This window comes from Podarcis bocagei (genome assembly GCF_964188305.1).
Source record: "Podarcis bocagei genome assembly, chromosome: 7".
Taxonomy (NCBI): Eukaryota; Metazoa; Chordata; class Lepidosauria; order Squamata; family Lacertidae; genus Podarcis; species Podarcis bocagei.
In genome coordinates, this window is record NC_138132.1 from 90239852 (window position 1) to 90257728 (window position 17877).

Below are 17877 nucleotides of genomic sequence, written 5' to 3' on the forward strand. Positions count from 1 at the left end.
TGCTTGCAAGCAAACAGAGAGCTCAGTCCGTAGCATGAGCCTCCCAGGGTTGTTGGGCAAAAAGATTCTCGCGCTGCAGGGGGCTGGAAGGCCACATGTTGATTTATTTATTTACTTACAAATTTTATAATCTGCCCTTTGTAGAAATATAGCAAGTGGGAAAATAAAGACGGGAGAATCAAGAAAAGATCCACAAAACATCAAGGAATATCTATCAATACTAATTGGTTAAAATCATGTTGTCTGTTTAAACAAAGTTTTCAAAAGATTTCTGAAGGAAAGGAGGTCTGGTCCTTGACAAACCTCTAGTAGCAGGGAGTTCCACAGGGCCTGGCCTGTCACACTATAGGGTACATCCCTAGTGAAGACTAGTTAAAACTCAGGGGTGCTGGGAACCACCAGAGGTTCTCAGTGATTGAGGTGACTCATAAGGAATCCGGCTGTCCCTGAGATAACTGGGGTCCTAGTCGTTTGGGGCTTTTCTTTGATTCTATGATTCTAAGACCCTTCTTCCCTGGGGGTTCCCCAGCTTCTCTGCATCCAGCCAGTCTATGACACCACTGCATTACATTTTTCCACCTTCGCCGCATCAAGCAGTTGGTCCCTTACCTTTCCCGCCCCGACCTGGCCACAGTGATCCATGCGACGGTCACCTCCAGGCTTGACTACTGTAATTCGCTCTACTTGACTACTGTAATTCGGGGCTGCCCTTGAAGCTGTCCCAGAAACTCCAGCGGGTGCAGAATGCTGCAGCGAGGCTCCTCACGGGGTCTCTGCCATGGGAGCATATTCACCCAGTGCTTTTCCAGCTGCACTGGCTCCCGGTGGAGTACAGGGTCAGATTTAAGGTGCTGCTTTTGACCCTTAAAGCCCTTCACGGCCTAGGACCCTCGTACCTACGGGACCGCCTCTCCCGGTATGCCCCACGGAGAGCCTCAAGGTCCATAAATAGCAACACCCTCGAGGTCCCGGGCCCTAAGGAAGTTAGATTAGCTTCAACCAGAGCCAGGGCCTTTTCAACACTGGCTCCGGCCTGGTGGAACGCTCTGCCTCATGAGACCAGGGCCCTGCAGGATCTGATTTCTTTCCGCAGAGCCTGTAAGACAGAGTTGTTCCGCCTGGCCTTTGGCTTGGAGACAATTTGATTCCCTCCCTCTCTTTTGTCTTTTCCTTCTCCTCCTTCGATGAGGCTACATTTTAATATTTTAATGTTTCAGTATTTTAATGTTGCATTTCAATTTTGTTTTTAAGTTGTAATCATTCAACTTGTTTTTATTATTGAGCCCGGTCTTGGCTGGGGAGGGCGGGGTATAAATAAAAAATTATTATTATTACAGTTTCCATCAGCTGCAAAACTCCTACAGGTCACCAGCTGCAGGAAGATGGAATTAGAGGAAGAAAGGTGCCGCACAGCACACAATGTTTGGAAGCTGTCAAGCAGGCAGATCTTAGGTTTTTGCATGGAAAAGAGGACAGATAGGGGGTCCCGCCTTTAGGGAGCCCTTTGAAGTGTCAAGGGTAAAAGATGGGGGAATCCTGTTAGGTCATTTAGTTCATCCCCCTCGGCTCCGGCAGAACAGTCTGCGGTGCTGTCTCCTGGGCTTCACGCCTAAAATAATTTAGTTCCAGCCTTAATACAAAACTACGGATCTCCTTTATGCAAAGGACCAATCTTCCAGCGGGGCCTTCCTCCTCCACACCGCTGCCATGGGAGGCATTTAACAAGCTGGCAAATTATAAACAGAATAAATTCAGTTCTCCTGAGATCATAGGGGAAACAGGCAGGATGGGGAATGGAGGGAGATTGCATATTGCATCAGTTGCACAAAGGTTTCAAGGGATGAGTGAGCGGCAGGTTCTGTTGGGGCTTGAACCAAATCCTAGATCATGGGTAGGTGAACTAAGGCCCAGGGGCAGGATCCGGCCCAATCGCCTTCTAAATCCGACCCACGGACGGTCCAGCATGTTTTTACATGAGTAGAATGTATCCTTTTATTTAAAATGCATCTCTGGGTTATTTGTGGGGCATAGGAATTTGTTCATCCCCTCTCCCCCTAAAAAATATAGTCTGGCCCCTCACAAGGTCTGAGGGACAGTGGACCGGCCCCCTGCTGAAAAGGTTTGCTGACCCCTTGACCCTAGATCAAATAGGAAATTCTGCCTTAAAAGCCTGGATGTTAGATTAGAAATATCCCAGGGGCAAAAGAGATCACATGTACACTTTGGAGAAGGCGTGCCTTTAAAAAAGAAGAAGAAAAGGGGAAAGTAGCAGATATTTTCCCTCCAAACAAAGGTAATTAATTTTTTTTTTGGGGGGGGGGGCAAGTGTGCCGAAGGTCAGGTCCAAATCCTCCAGGCAAGATTTTCTGCCATAGCAAAGTCGAAGGAGAGGCAGTGTGGTGCAGTGGCTAGAGTGTTGGACTGTGACCTGGGAGACCAGGGTTCAAATCCCCCCTCGGCCATTAAGGGTGACGTCGAGTGTGTGTGTCAATCAGTGCCTGCCAGAGTAACCTACCTCGGTGTTGTGGGGGTTAAACGAGGAGGGAGAGAACCATCTGTGCCACCTTGGGCTCCTCGGAGAAAAATGCAATCAAATAAGCAGCCTTGGAGCGTTTTCCGTGCCTCTCCTTCTGGCCTCCCTCTCAGGGCTGATGTGCGAATAAAAAAGGAAGAGCTCGGGGGTGGGGTGGGCTGGCAGTCGCTGCCTCTCCGCCTGGCCTCCCTCCCAGGGCTGTTGGGAGGAAGCGCCCTGGAATGAACAAGGGAGGGAAGAAAGGCTCTGGGCAGTTTCCATGCCAACCAGGGATGCCAGGGGAGCTTCTCCAGGGAGGGCTTGGTGTGGCTGGAGCTGCTGAGGCTGCGCAGGGCCTTCTCCTCCCTCTCCTTCCTCCTCCCTCCCGCATCAGCCTCTGACCACCTGCACACCTGGCAGGGAAAACAGCACTTTTGCCTCTTCTCGCGACCCGTAGCTCAGAAGCCGCGCCGCGTTGGCTGTCGGGAAACGCAGTCCTCCCTGTCATTCATTTCCGTTCTCTGGGGGGAAGAATAGAGGGCAGGCACTACGACTCCCAGAAGGCAGTGGGCGAGCCGGCTCCAACCCCTCTTTCCTCTCTCCCCCACGCGCCCGCTCCGAGGCCTCCCCATTGGCCGGCTCTTCCGACTCGGTATCTGGGCGAAGCCCGGGTCCTCTCAGCCAATGGGAGGCGAGAGTCGGGCGCGGGGGGCGTGGCAGGGCGGGGGGCCGTTGCTTCCCCGAGCCCGGGACCCGCGAGCCAGAGCCAGAGCCTCTTCGCCGCTCCCTCCTCGCGCCCTTGGGATGAAGACAGGGCTGGTGGGGGGCGGGGAGACCCTTGAGGGGTCCCATGTATGGTCTGGTGTGTCTCCCTAGCCTCTCCCTTTCACCCAGGGACCCCCGAGCCCAGAAGGAGGCGTCCCACTCGCACCAGGAAAGACTGCCGCTCCCTGCCCCCGAATGGAGCTGGAAAGGGAGGCTCCGGCCTCCAGGCTCCCAGAGGCAAAGTTAGGAGGTTCTGGGAGGCCTCGCGTCGCACTTCTACAAAAAAGCCCCCCCCCCCTGCACTAGTGAGCTCGGTTGGATAGAGCGTGGTGCTGATAATGCTAAGGCTGCAGGTTCGATCTTCGTAACGGCCACCTGCGTTTCCCGGCATTTCGGGGGGTTGGACTAGATGACCCTTAGGATTCCTTCTAATTCTGCAGGTCTATGATTCTAACATCTCTAAGGGGGGGGGGGGGACACAACTTGCATCTCCCGCTAAAAAGAGCTAGATGAGCAGTTTACAATTAACTCCATGTGGTCATATTCCGGGTGCACGTAACTGTTGCTGCGCCTCCTCCCCCCAACGGGTCTTTAGCAGTGAGTGACTGCTGACCTGCATTTACTACTGACCCTGTGCCTTGGATTTCAACCTCTTTATTTGGCTACGTGCTGGTGCAGTGGTTGATCAGCTTGCACTCTCTTTGTATTGTGCTAATTGTTGCCACCCACCCACTCCTTGGGTCCTGGCTGGGCCCTTCAAATCCAGAGAGAAGCTGGGGTTATGCCAAAGCAGCCAGCCCACATTGATAGGTAGTGAATTACATACGATAGGATGTTCCAGCCCTGAATGACAGAAGTGTGGAAACTTGCTCTGAGTTTAGGAACAAGGCAGCAAAAACTATGCTTGTCCTCCTCTCTGGTCTTTGGTTCTGTGTTGTGATTGATCCTGTTCTAGCCACTGAAACATGGCTTGGAATAAGACTTGTTGACTTCATGATTGTCTAAGAAATTGTAGGGAGGAGCATAGGCTAATTGCTCATGGAATTATAAAGCTTTATCAAGTACCTCCAAAGCCATTAAGAATCTGTTTGGTATACAAAATAATTGAGCTTCTTCTTATAAAAGTGTTGAGAATAGTCAGGCAGCTGATGTAATAATGGGGGTCTATAAAAAGACTATTGATCTTTGGTCTATGGTGTAACCCTGCAGGACTCTTCAACCAAACGTTCGGCCCCTTCTCCGGATGGGAAGAGTAAGTCCAAGGTGCAGGGTTCTTGGTGTTGGGCAGGGTTATCCTTGGGCCTTCTCAAGTCTGGAAGCCAGCCCGACTGAGAGCCATAGCGGTCAAGAGTGCTGGACTAGCAGCTGGGAGACAGGGGTTCGAATCCCCACTCGCCATAAATATGAATCTTTCTCCTGCTGAACAGCTCCCATTTCATTGCCCCACTTCCCAAATTAAAGACAGAACACAATTTAAGCAGAGGAAATGGGTGTGTGGATGCAATTGTTGATCAGATAAGAACGTATTTATTTTGTGTGAGTTTCATATACTGTTGTCAGAAAAACCCTCAGAGTGGTTATGGATAAAATGATTAACAAAAAGTTAAAAACAGCTACAGTGGTACCTCGGGTTACAGACACTTCAGGTTACAGACTCCGCTAACCCAGAAATAGTACCTCGGGTTAAGAACTTTGCTTCAGGATGGGAACAGAAATTGTGCAGCGGTGGCATGGCAGCAGCGGGAGGCCCCATTACTTAAGTGGTACCTCAAGTTATGAACAGTTTCAGGTTAAGAACGGACTTCCAGAACAAATTAAGTTCTTAACCCGAGGAAAAGTTGTTGGTTTTTTTGTATACTGCCCATCGTCTGAAGATCCCTGCACAAAAACACAAGGGGCAAACGCAAAACGCTCGGTAGAAACAGGAACAAAAACAAAACAAACCAATAACACCCTTTCCATTAATTAAAATCAATGATAAGCTAAAAACCGGATTCAACCCTGAAGGAAAATATTATGAAAATGATATATAGGTGGTACATGACCCCAGTCAAGCTTGCAAAAATATATCACCTGTCTGATAATAAATGCTGGAAGTGTAAGGAGGCTGAAGGGACATTTTTTCACCTCTGGTGGACTTGTCCAAAAGTGAAGGCATTCTGGGAAATGATCTACAATGAGTTAAAAAAGGTATTTAAATATACCTTCGTTAAGAAACCAGAAGCCTTCCTCTTGGGCATTGTCGGCCAGAAGGTGTTAAAAAAGGACAGAATCTTTTTTATGTATGCGACTACAGCAGCAAGAATACTTATTGCAAAACATTGGAAGACACAAGATTTGCCCACACTGGAAGAGTGGCAGACGCAATTGATGGACTATATGGAACTGGCTGAAATGACTGGCAGAATCCGAGATTTGGGAGAAGAAACAATGGAAGAGGACTGGAAAAAATTTAAAGACTATTTACAAAAACAATATAAGTTGTATGAATGTTAAGAAATTGCACGATTCAGAAAAATATGGCTCCAGTAATTTGACTTCGAGATGCAGAAAACTAAGTTATAAGTAAGAAAAGGTTGGAATTTAAAGTAATATTATGTTTAATTAAAGGTACAAATAAGCTGACAAAAACTACTTTAAATTTAGAAATATAACATTTGAAAAGTACAAAATAAGGTATGAAACAAGGTAATAATTTGCTGGTATTTTTTATTACAAAGAATGCAGGGTTAGGGAGATGTGAGGAAGTCCAGTTAGTTATATAAAAAAATGTTTTGAACAGTTGGTTTTTTTTACTTTTTCTTTTCTATATTGTTTGTTGGTGTATTTGTATTTGTTTCTTATGTTTGTTATTTTCTTGGTGAAGGGACTTTTGTGTGTTTACCTTTTACTTTGTGTTTGAAAACTTAATAAAATATTTTAAAAAAATAAAAATAAAAACCGGATTCAAACACATGCCATACTTCTTAGCATCTGGGTAGGCTTGCCTGAACAATAATGCTTTTAACAGGCACCAAAAAAGAGTAGGGGCGGATGAGCCCCTACCAATGTATGACAATTAAGTAGAACTTCTAAAACCAACACTAGCTCGGCCCCCCACAAAGCATGGTAAACAGTTTTTCCACAAAAAAAATGGTTCGATGAGGAATGCAAAAACTTCAAGAATCATCTGTATAATGAATGGTTGGCATACAGAGCATCAAATGACCCCCATGTTTTAAAATGCTTATGGCGAGGCCTGGCTGGGGGGGAATTCACAAACAGTTTTTAGGGCTTTTTGGGGGGAACCCCAACTGCACCCCTTCATGCACACCCCCTAGCTCGTGGTCGCCCTGGGTGCTGAGAATTCACGCTCCGCAGCTGGGAGGAAAGGGTGAAATCAGCACACACAAACCCATTTGCAACAATTGGAAAAGGTGATCATAATGACAATGAAACTGCCTCTGCAATGTCCCCAACAACAACTTTGGAACACCCAGGAAAAGAGTAATCATTATGATTGCCATCCTCATTTTGATCCCTCTGCACTGGACTCCCCCAACCCAAACAACTAGGCAGAGCTGTCTTTCCCATAGGGCTTAGTGGTGCACTGCGCCAGGGTGCTGGCTTCTCAGGGGTGCCCTAGCGAGTGGGGGAGCTGCACGGCTTTGCTGGCAACCTCCCCTTTCCCTGCACGCCCATCAGCTGCGCCCCGTGAACTATATGGCTGGTGGGTGTGCAGCTTCCTTCCCTTTTTTTTAAAATATCATATTTATTAAAATTTTCAGAAAATCCAAAAAAGAAAAAAAGGAAAAAAAAATACATTTGAACCTTACTTTCAATAACATCTTTCCAAGACTTCCCCACACCTCCCCTTCTTGTATTCCATTTCCGTTTATTTAGTTCAACAAGTTCTTATCCCGCTTTTGATCTTATTATATTTAGCCCATTATTCAGTTTAGTTCATTTCATATAACCACTTTCCCTTTACACTCCACAGTCTTTAAACATTAAAATCTTTTTCTAAGGTCAACCCCAATTCCCTTCCACGAATTCCCCTTTTTTATACTCATAACAAAACGAAATAGAGAAAAAAGAAAAGTTCAAAATATAATTGTACAGCCTTTGGATTCCCAAACTCCAGCCCCCCTTTCCCGGTTTCGATCCCCAATATCCATCAGTCTATCTGCTGTCAGCCTGGAGACCTCACATCCGAGGCCCTTAATTCTCTCTCAGTTCCTTTTTGCCGGTTTTTTTGGTAGTCCTTTATATCCAGCACCAAATCTCGGAGAAGCTCTATCTCGAAGATGTTCATTTTTCTTCCATCCAGACCTCTATATTTAGAAATGGAACTCAAATCTTGTTTCTTGGTCCTTTTAGGTCTGAATGCCCCAATTGCTCCAACTTCCTTCTTGCTCAAATTTGTAGTCCTTAGGTCTTCAGACCCCCACATCAGGCAATCTCTCCAATCTTCATTGTCCAGTTCAAACCAAATTTTGATGATCCAATTCTTGTTTTCCTTTATGTTCTTCCTAACAGACCTTTGGCCTTCCTTGATCTTCTGCGTCAATATGACTCCTCCTCCATTCCCTTCCTCAGGTTTCTTTTTCAGCTCAGCTGCAAAAGCTTCTGATTCCACTACAGGGGCTTTTTGTTCAGAAACAAAACCTTGAGTCAAGTCCCTTCCATTTTCAATAAGTGTGTTTACTGTCTCCTTCAATATAGAAACCCCTGTAGTCAAAATATTGCTTTGTTCTTCCTACCCACATGTCCACAGTGCTTTTCTTCAAACCCTTTTCTACTGCATTATATGGCAAACTCTTATCTATTACAAGAAAAAGCCCTTTAATACAATTATTTTATCATTGTTCTTCCACTGCTCCTATGTTGAATCCTGCCCATGATTTCATTTGGCTATAATGTTTTCCAAATAGTCCAAAAAAGGCCTCTAGTCTACTGTAAAAAGTTCATCATTTTGGTCTCTTAATTTTGTTGTCTGCTTTGCCATTTCCACATAGTCCATTACGTCTTTCCATTTCTGTGCATATAGTGTTCCAGCTGCTGTTGTCACGCAGTGGCGTAGCGTGGGGGGTGCAAGGGGGGGCCAGCCGCACCGGGTGCAACATCTGGGGGTTAGGGTTAGGGGGCGCAAATCCATGGGTTAGGGGGCGCAAATTACTTGCCTTGCCCCGGGTGCTGACAACCCACGCTACGCCACTGTTGTCACGTACATAAATAATTTGGTCATCGTCTTCAGAATATGTGTCTCTATTAACCCTATAAGAAAGGCTTCAAGTCTTTTGGGAATAACCCACTTAAACATCTTCATTTCATTATATATCATTTCCCAAAAGCCTTTAGCCTTTTGCATGTCCACCACATATGAAAGAATGACCCTCTGTTTATACTTCCAACATTTACTTGACACATTTTCACACGTTTTGGCCATTTGTTTGACATTAGGTACCACCCACACATCATTTCCAAATAGTTTTTTTTTTTTTTAAGAATAACAGGCAGTAAATTTCATGTCCTTTTCCGATAACTTCTCCCATGAAACCATATCAATATTATGATCTAAATCTTTAGCCCATTGTATCATTGTTGACCTCTCTAATTCATCTTTGTTTTCCAGTCTAATAACATTTTATGTACTTTAGAAACCAGTGTTTCTTTACTCTCAAGCAGCCCCATTTCAAAGTCAGAGTTTCGTTCCACAAAACCATTTATCAAATCCTTCTTAAATAGCTCGTTTACTTGATGATAGTGGCTGGCTCATTTCAAAGAAATTGCTTAGAAGGGCATTTTCTAACAGTGATTCTTGGAGGACTAGAGACTTATTTATTAAAAAACAGCAACACCTCAGAGGCACCAATGAAGGCCTTCACAGGTAGCATGGCATCACGGTCACAAGGTTGGGGACCCCACTTCAAGGGCATTGGGAGCAGAGTGTGTCTCTTCTGAACAGTATTGATGCACTGGGCGCTTCCAGACTGCGGCTATTTGTGGGGCATGATTCCATCGAGTTTCCAGTTCGTAAGTTTACTGTTCTAACTGGGATTCAGTTACATACAGGCAAATACAGGTTGTGCGCTTAAAGGTGGTCCGGAGCTCTTGCACAACAACCAACCAGCTAAAGAAAAGGAGTCTGCATTTGACATCTTGTGCTTTGGCAAACTTTATTCATTTAATTAATTTATGAATTGCTTCCTATGCAGAAGGGATTTCACAATATAATAAAGACATGTCTAAAGCATTTGCATATACAGTATACAAATCATTAAAAACCATTACCTATATAAAAACAGTGTATGTGAATATATACTATATATTCAGTGTTGTTGAATGAGGAAAGTCTCCAACAGATGCTGAGAAGACACTAGAGATGGTGTCTCTTCGATATGTAACAGAAGGGGGTTCCAAAAAGTAGCCGCTGCCATACCAAAGGCAGTATTCCAACACTGAGCAGAACAAACCTCCTGATAAAACAGTGTCTGCAGGATACCATCTCCTGCAAAGAGCAGCAATTGGTTAGGTGTATAAGGGAAGAGACTATCTTTTGGGTATTTTGGTCCCATGCTGGTCCCCTGGTCCCAGGGCTTTTTACATCAGTAGCTGCCTGAGCTTAACCTTTGCATATCCATCATACTAAAAACTGAATTAGAAGATGGCACTTGCTGCAACAGAACGGTGTCTTCTGGATATCTCTTAGAATAATACTACCTGATAAAGCACTGGTGTAACCTACCAGAAAAGGTGGGATATAATATCCACAGGGAGCTGCAGACCCTTCTGCCACAGATGAGAGCAGCACTAAGCCGGGAAATGGGGTGGGGGTCATTTTTTCAGCCTGGGGGCTGCATAGTCTCCTGGGTAACCTTTGGGAAGTCACATGCAAGTGTTGAGTGGGACTAGAGAAAAAATGGGAAAAGGTAGTAAAATTGACCTTAACCATTATCATAATTTTCTATAATTTAATATAGGAAAATGCCTTATACTCAAAGTGGGCCAAATGTTTCTCCCCACTGTGACAGGTTGGCGGGGGGGGGGATATTGATTACTTGAAAAGACTTGGGTGGGGATGAGTTTACCTTTAAAGATGAGATGACTGAGATTTTTTCTCTTTAAACTGGAGAGTTTTGCTACTACTTCAGGCAGCTTTTTATCTGCCCTCAACAGCTAGGCTGAATTCCCTTTCAAATTTGGGGCAGTACGACTCACTTATTTAACACTCCGACATGACATAGTGTCTCCTGGGGCATTTGACAAGGCTATGTCATGATGTAGAAGCAGAAAAGTTTTCTTTCAAAAAAAAATTCTGTTTTTCAACATACATAACTTTCTTTATAATACACTAAAATTAAGAGCCTCACTCATGTTACATTATTAAGTGATCCATTCTTTTCTGTGCTGTATTTCACTATTAACAGTTTTCCTTTCTTTTCCATTATATTCACTAGAGTCTTTCCATAGAAGTCCATGGGTAGATGAACATTGCCACTTATGTTCCTTTCATGCTACGTATGTAATGAAACTGAACCATGTTGCCTGGAATTTGTCCTTCGTTTCTCCAGAAAAGCTATGGTTAAGCTGGTGGGTGACCAATCTTTAAATAAAAGACAATCCTCACCTGAAAGTGCAATTTCTCCTGCTCCTGTTCCTATTCTGGGGGGTGGGAGTGAGGGTGTTTCACTCCAGCTTCCCCCTGAGAAGTACTGAAAAGTCATATACCAGGTGATAATAGGTCCATATTGTCTACTCTGGTCTTCGCCAACTTATTGCCCTCCCAGTGTTTTGGCTTACAACGAGGGATGTTGGAAAATTCTGGCAAAAACAAAAAACCAAACAGAAATTGCTGCCGTTCACATGCTCATCTCTGGTCAGGGGAAAGATTTATACGATCTGAGGTGAATCCAGAGTATCTCTGGTCAGAGCATCTCTGGTCAGGGACACAAACAAGTAAGCAAATCCTCTTTGTATTTGTTCCCATCATTGTTCTTGTTTTTCAAGTTTGCAAATGAGGCATAATTAATGGATTTTAAAAAACATTCTTTTGCTGTTTCCTTCATACTGAAATGACATACTATTTAGCAGAAACCAAACTGCAGCACTACAGGAACCACACCAAGCACAGGTCAGAATGGAAGTTGCTGCCTCATTGCATCCCTCACTCACATCAGCCCAGCCAGCAAGGGTGGTCTCCTCTTGACTGTCAATAGCTCTCTGGGGTCTTAGGCAGAGGAGACAGGTCTTTCCCACTGAAGGTGAGAAGCATAACTCTATGACTGAGCTAGAATGTAGCCTGGTCTGGAATAAGGCAGCTTCACATCTAGCTCAGTATTGTCTATTATTCTAACTTAGGGTTGCCATATTTCATAAAGTAAAAACCAGGACACCCCAAAATTATTGAGCTTCTTTTAAGGAAACCACCAAAATTGTTGAGCCCAATGTTGTTTCAATTGACTTGCCTAAGATCCAGGAGAAAGCACTGCCTTTCGGAAATCCCCCCCCCCCAGAAGTCAATTCCGCCCTTGAAATCCCAGTAACGTCCGGGAAGATCCAGACCTATGGCAGCCCTGTTCTAACTGGCAGCAGCAGTCCAGGGCCTTCTGCTGAGGGCCTTTGTGCCACCTCTTACCTGATCCTTTTTTAAGCAGGAGATGCCAGAGACTGAGCCTGGAACCCTTGCCTGGGCTCTGCTGCTGAGCTCTCAACCCTTCAGCTGGGGTCCCTCTGCTGCAGCTTGGTACATGCCTTTGGGCCTATCCACCAGAGGCAGAGATGGCCATAGCTGTCAACTTTTCCTTTTTTTCTTGCAAGGAATCCTATTCGGAATAAGGGAATTTCCCTTAAAAAAAAAAAGGAAAACATTGACAGCTATGGAGATGGCACAGAGATGGCCATACCAGCTGGGGCAGATAGGAGTTGTAGTCCAAAACAGGTGAAGGCCACCAGGCTGGCCTCAACTCTCCCTGGTGCTTTGTCTTCTTGCCAGAGGTGAGCAGGAGCAGTCCTGGTGGCCAAGGGACCCATACAGGGCAGTGCAAGGGAAGCCGGACCTGCCTCCCTCTCCTTTGAAGGGCAGCTGTGACTGCTGGGGCAGCTGTGACTTCACAGTCAGCCAAGTAATAATGGGGGTGAGCTACCAGTGCAGCAGGCAGCAGCCAAGAGGGCTGCACAAAGGCAGCGGGAGAGCTGGGGAAGGCCCAGGCTTTAAAGAAGAAGAGTGACTTGAGTATGTTGTGCTGTGCCTGCAGAGAGGAGGAGAGGCAGGGAGCAGCTCTGCCCCTTTAAGAGCTCTGCACCTCCAGAGGTAGGAATGGAAGTGATGGAGAGGGGTGGGATTGGCCTATGTGACAGGCAGCTGGAGGCAAGCTACAAGGGTGGGCGGATGTGTAGAAACCTCTGGTGTTTGTGAAGCTGCAAGGCAGTCTGCTGTGCAAAAGGGATAGGAGCCACAACCATTGCTCCTTCCACTTTCGGTCTCTCCTGCCCAACCTACCAACTGGCATGCAGCCCCTGGACTGTTGACTACAGGCAGCTTGCTTCAACAAGAATCAAGATACATTATATAAAAAAGACAAATCCCACATTCAACACAGCTGTTAATGATAAAATCCTACATTTGTAGTAACACAATTAAGCAGCAAATCTCTAAAAACTAAAAAACAAAAGTGAATTATTTGCAAAATTAAAATATATCGGAATGCAGCAGATATAGATATAGATATAGATATATATGGGGACCACATGATTATTACAAAAAATCAGGAATTAAGTGCCACCCTCACTCCTCCGACAATTACACTCCCCTTGCTTCCATCACATAGTACCATCCACTCAATTCTCACTTTGGCAAAACACTCAAAACATTCCACAACGCATCATCATGTCCAAATCCAGCAGTTGCAAAGACAAAAAACCAACATCTCTCACTTGGGATAACACAAACACCTTTTCCCCATCTGTTATCAAGGGAGATTAAACCCTTCCCCACCAAGAGACCCTCACCCTGGGGGGGGGTGGGCTTCAGGCCCAGCCACCAACGCCCTTGAGTCTTGACCCTCACAGAACAATAATGGCGGAAGAAGAATAAACTGAAAAGGACAAATCTGAGCAGGGATAGGAATGGCTAGCACCTTCTGAGATAGCAGCTACAGTGGATGCACCACTGAGTTGGATGGCTTTAAAAGAGGACTGGACAAATTCATGGAGGAGAAGGTCCCAGGGGCCACTAGCCAGGATGCCTCTGCTCTGCCTCCATGGCTGGAAGCAGAAATGCTGGAAACAGGAAGGGACTGTGCTCTTCCGCTCAGGTCGTGTGGTGAAGGTTTCTCACAGACTGGCCACTATGAGAAGGGGAGGCTGGACTGAACCAGGCTCTTCTTGTGTCCTTCACTTGCTCTTTGACTTCTTTTGCTGACTTTCACCATGGCTATCACCAGTGCTTTCTTTCTGGGGGGATGCCAGGGCACGCATATCCCTAAACATTTTGTGAATCTAAGTTTGGCCTCACTGAGCGGCAGTTTTTCAATATGAGTGGGAAAATGAGAGTACCCCTAAACATTTTTTTTAGAAAAAAAGCACTGGGCAAAAAGGACAATGGGAAAGCTACCTATTGCCACATTCTGAGCTGACTGACATGTGTTCTGGTATTGTTTGGGGGGGGGACTGCTTGGCTCAGTGGTGGTCTGCTGGCTGAGCCCCTTTGGCTAACACCTCTGTGCAAGCAGGTATCAGGTAATAAGTACCTGAAGGGTGGGAAGAGCAGAAACATCCCAGATGTTTCCTATCCAGCTCTACCCCACCAACCCCAGTTCCTTCCCACTCCCCACAGTTACCAATACCAGGAGGGGGACATGTACAAAATGGTAATCACTTAGCAAATAAGCTATGTTTACAATTTAATTGATATGATTTATACTGATTGCAGGATTCAGTCTTTTCTCCAGGGCAGAATTCATGCAGCCTTGCTGAGAAATCTTCCTTGTCAACAGTTTGGATGCTTTTCTCTCTCATGTTTTTCTCCAGGGACATCTGCTTTAGAGATGGCCTTGGGCTGCCTAATCTTCCTGGCTTTGCTAGCTCTAGTTCATCAGCCCCTGATGGTCAGTGACCACACAGACTCGGCCACACTGGACCGGCTCCAGGAGCATGAGAAGCTGGTGAAAACAGAAATGGGACGCCTGCAGACAGAATTTGACTGGAACTGGGACCCAAGGCAGAGCCGGGAGGATTGGGTGACAACCGATCCGGCAGCAGAGGATGGAACCTGGGATGGGTGGCACTACGTATTGCTGGTCTTTCTCATCCTGTTTGTGTGCTGCAGACATGCCATAGAGAAGGAACCCAGTTATGACTCCAGCACAGACAGCTCCAGCACCACCACCAGTGAAGAAGACTATGACGACACTGACACGGAATCCGAAGACGACGAATCCAAGCAAAAAATGCTGGAGACCTTCTATGACCAGCTCGCTGACGTGGAAATCTGTGGTCTGACCAACATGTGTGATTTTGTGGAGAGCTTTGTGAATGACTTGCTGGAGGCGTGTCGCGGAGCCCTTCCCTACCAGAACACCCTCCTTGTGCTGGAGAATTGCATCGGGGTGGACAGTGCCTTTGAAGGATGGCACACACAGAAGCCTTCCAAAACTTTCCGCGTTCTCGTGCCCATACAACCACCCAGGGGGTACTCTTTCCACATTGTAACTAGTGAATCTGAGGGTGCCCCAAGCACACATGGACACATCTTGGTGGAGACAGAATGTGTGTGCAAGAGAGAGAGGCTCCTGGGGGACGTGGTGTGTTTCCTTCACCATCCAGAGCAAAAACTGAGCAGTGACAAGCAAGGAATCCTCCTTATCCCCATTTTGTGCACCAGCTTCCACTTGGATGTGGAGAAAACCATCCACTGGTTCCAAGGCCTGGTGGGCAAGGCCTGGCCCAGTATCCAGCCCAGGTACAACCTTGACCTTGTGCCTCAGCCTTCTAATTCAGCATGTCGACTGAAATTGCCATTGCGGCCAGGCAGGTCGATCTCTGTTGACATCATACTCGGGGTGCAGCAAGGAGACTCCTTGGTCTTCCTGGCCACCCAACCTGCCATGATGGATCGTTTGACTGGCACCGTCTGGCAGAAGTCCTTTGCTGTCCAGGAGCTGCTCTTTTTTGAGTGGGTGAGGCAGCGAGTCCCAGAGGAGAGCTGCCACCTGAAATGTCTCCAGATCATAATCTATTTCAAAGAGTCCAGCCCATCAGAGGGGAAGAACATGGTGCTCACCAACTATCACTACAAGACTTGCCTGATGCATCTCTTGCTCTTTCAGCCCCCGTTGGACTGGGGCCCTGAGAGCTCTGCACGAAGACTTCAGGACATCCTCTTGTATATGCACACCGCCCTGCAGGAGATATATCTTCAGCATTTCATTATTGGTAACATCTCCTTGCCTGTCCAGATCCCTATGCCCAGGGACCTCCGGAGGGCAAGCCCCGTCAATCTTTTCAGGCACTTGGCAGAGGACCCAAACCTTCATGCCAAGGCAATGAAGGAGTTTGCAGAGGTTGTACAACCAGTGAGGGCTCTGTTGACAGGGTACCGACAGGAGCAAAAGTCAGCTCTGCTAGAAAGACCAGCCTTTTGTGGCTCTTCATAGACCCACATACCCTAACAGGGTTGGAAAGGCAGAGGGCGGTGGCCAGCAATGAAACAAGGCTGGCTTAGATGTGTAGGAGCATCTCTGATCCTGCTGGGATGGTGCCATGTGGGTATCTTTATATGCTCCAGTTCCAAAAGAATTTGCTATATTAAACTTGAAATGAAGGTTCCAGCAAACTGTGTTCTTAAATGCCTGCCAGGCCTCCAATGAAGCCACTGTGTTTCACTGCTTCTCTAGGTCTACCTTTAGAAAACCCATAAACTAACCACAGGCATCTGATGGCCACAAGGCTGCATTTGCAACTTCCCTAGCTGTTTTTTCCAATGGAACATGAGATGGAAGGAGGGGTCACTAATCTGTCTTGGTCTGAAAACAAAAGAAGTGTGTCGATCCCTAACTATGGCAGCACTGTCACACTGTGTGCAGGGACCGTACCCAACACTCGTGGTGCCTGTGGCAGAAAATCCAAAGAAATTAATTACCGTAACATTGGGCACAGCAAGCTGTTTGAACAGGGGTGGGTCGCTTCTGACCATCCATATACTGTTGGGCTCCCATCAGCCCCAACCAGCATGGCCAAGGGCTGATGGGAGTTGTAGTCCAGCAACACCTGGGGGACCACAGTCTTCCTACCACTGAGTTGGAAAGCTGTCCTGCACATGCCTCATTCAAATGAATGGGAACCACCAGAGCATTTTTTATTCTCTTCAAAATAAGAACTGCACAATGTGTCCCTGCAAAGGTTTCTGAGGACAGCAGTCTACCATGGATTCAAGGCTGGTTATGCATGCAATTTTTGAACAGCAGCCACACAATGCCCTCTTCAGAATGCCATCCTATATTATTTTCCCTTTTAGTTTCTGTGGAAAATCTAGCAAGTTAAAAAACAAAGAGCTGTGGAAATGGTAGATGTGGATTAAATTGGGGTGTGGTGGATATGAGGTGTGGCATTTGGATGAGGATGTGTAGAGGCAGTGAAAAGCTTGCATGCATGGAGAGCAGGGATTCCTAAATAAACTGTGCAGGAGCAGCCAGGCACTTGTCCAGGCTTCATGTTTCCTTCAGAATGAGGCACAGGGGACGCAGGGATATGCATACCCCCAAACATTTTGTGAAGCTAAGAATGGCCTCATTGCGGGGCAGTATTGCAATATGAGTAGGTAAATGAGAGTACAAAAATATATATATAGAAAAAAACCACTGGGCCCAGCAAAGGCTGAGGTGTCTTTAGGATTTATGGTTTATTTACAAATATATACCACCTAAGCCTACAACGGAGGAGTTCACAGCATTAGCACTCCAAGAGACCTTGCTTCTCCCATAGTTGCAATCTTCAAACAGAAATCAAGCATCGCTCTGTCTCTCTGGCTTCCCAGCCTGCCCCTTCCACTTCCAGCTTCTACCTCACATCACTCCACTCCACTCTCTGCTCTTGTCTTTTCCTTTCTAAGTACCAGCGAGTTTGAGGGAGGCCAAACCCATTTTCTGTCTGATCCACTTCCTTTGTTCCTTTGTACTTGTAGAGTGTGGAGTACGGTAAATTTGTAGTTTTTTAAGAAAACACAATTTAAACAGTTAAAATCATTGGCAGCATTATAATGACATTTGTAATGTGAAATAGATTGTGATAAATTAGGAGTACATAATAGTTGGGAAAAGTGTAAGATGCAAAAAATTAATTTTTAAAATTTAAGAACCCATGGGAGGGAGGGAAGTCGGAAGGTTCAGAGAACCTTGTTATTGGATATATGTGTGAGAGATAAGATGTATAAAATTGGAAACGAATAAAAAAATCATTTAAAAAAATATATGTGTTGGTGCTGACCTTGAAAGCCCTAAACGGCCTCCGCCCAGTATGCGTGAAGGAGCATCTCCACCCCCATCATTGAGCCCGGACACTGAGCTCCAGCTCCGAGGGCCTCCTGGTGGTTCCCTCACTGCAAGAAACGAAGTTATAGGGAA

The 17877-nt window shown here is 46.1% G+C and overlaps 1 protein-coding gene and 1 pseudogene across 2 annotated transcripts in view; both read left to right on the forward strand.

The window, feature by feature from the left end:
• Positions 1-17877, forward strand: part of LOC308590768 (E3 ubiquitin-protein ligase TRIM7-like) — a 104137-nt gene that overhangs the window by 60397 nt on the left and 25863 nt on the right. The window lies entirely within an intron of this gene.
• On the forward strand, positions 12536-16025 carry LOC308591377 (inositol 1,4,5-trisphosphate receptor-interacting protein-like 1 pseudogene; annotated as a pseudogene). The gene is made up of 2 exons (XR_014013337.1): positions 12536-12569; positions 14288-16025. The product of XR_014013337.1 is annotated as an inositol 1,4,5-trisphosphate receptor-interacting protein-like 1 pseudogene (transcript).